A 1435-nucleotide genomic window follows, 5' to 3' on the forward strand; every position below is an offset into this window, starting at 1 on the left:
AATTATTCTCCACACGAATTTTATTTTTTATGAAAATAATTCGAGAATAATATTATACTTTTTCTTAAATTTTATAAAAATGTTGTAGTTTTATTTAATCATAATATCATTATTTTTAATTTCGCTAAAATTTAAGAAAAAATATTACGAAAGGTTTTCCTACTTTCGTAAAAATAGAAAAGGGTTTTATTAAATAATATTTCGTATTATACACGAAATTTTTGTAAATATTACGAAAATAGAAGTTACGAAGTTGAGCATGGATTTTTTCAGTATATATAAAAAATATAATTCATGTAATCCCGAAATCCCGGGATTGCAATTTACAAAATCCCGAATCCCGGGATTTCTTAAAGCCAGTACCGATTGGCATCCCTAGGCTTACTTCACCTCTAAAGCTGTGATATTTAAAATTGGGAAGGTGCCGATTGGAAGGGCCGTTACAACAAGCCTCAAAAAGGACACTAAAATACCAACTGCATCAATAGCCACTTCAGGTTACACGGAGGAGTCAAATCCAACAAGCTGGGAGGTGATCACTAACTGGCTGGAAGACAGTTTAAATGGATGACAATGATTGAGATTATCCAAATAAACGATCTGATGGCTAATATTAACACAGGTAAGAAACATGTAGCTTTAATCCAGGAACCTTGGACGATTCGCAACAAAGTTTCTGGTCTCGACCAAGAACTGTATCTTATGTCACAAGAACTTATGTTTTCTCCACTCAACAGGATTATCCACATCGGATGCAAAGGTGCTGTCGCAAGGTCGTGGCAACATATATATTACTTGCCTTACGATTCTCCAACACTACCGCCAACATCGGAGCTGATGAAACTGGTCGAAGATGCACAAAAAAAATAAGAAAATTGTAATAGGTTCTGATAGTACAAACACCAATCACAGGAGACAAGCCCTCATGGATTCCCTAAAGACTTGATCACACCAAACTTAGGTAATAAAGCTACCTTCGTCAATAGAATTAGAGAAGAAGTATTAGATATAACTATGTGTTCAGAAGAGCTTATAATCGAAATTCAGGATTGGAGAGTTTCGGACGAGCACTCCTTTTCTGACCAATGGTACATAAGGTTCAAAATAATAAGGCCGCCACCAAAGCCGATAAAGTCTCGAAATAAGTCTAAAACTAATTGGACAATGTTCGGTTCCTGACTAAAAAAACCCGTTCATCTCAGGACATTTTCAATGTCGAAATAAAGACTTGCTCGTAAAGCCAAACGAGACCCCAAGAAACTTTTCTGTGAACAAATATTCATTGCTTGAAATTCACATCTACCCAATAAAGATATTCGTTGAAAACCCATTTTTATACCCTTCACCTTCGTGAGAAGGGTATATATAAGTTTGTCATTCCGTTTGTAATTTCTATAATATAATTTTCCGACCCTATAAAGTATATATATTCTGG

Source organism: Lucilia cuprina, chromosome 4, assembly GCF_022045245.1.
Source record: "Lucilia cuprina isolate Lc7/37 chromosome 4, ASM2204524v1, whole genome shotgun sequence".
NCBI lineage: Eukaryota > Metazoa > Arthropoda > Insecta > Diptera > Calliphoridae > Lucilia > Lucilia cuprina.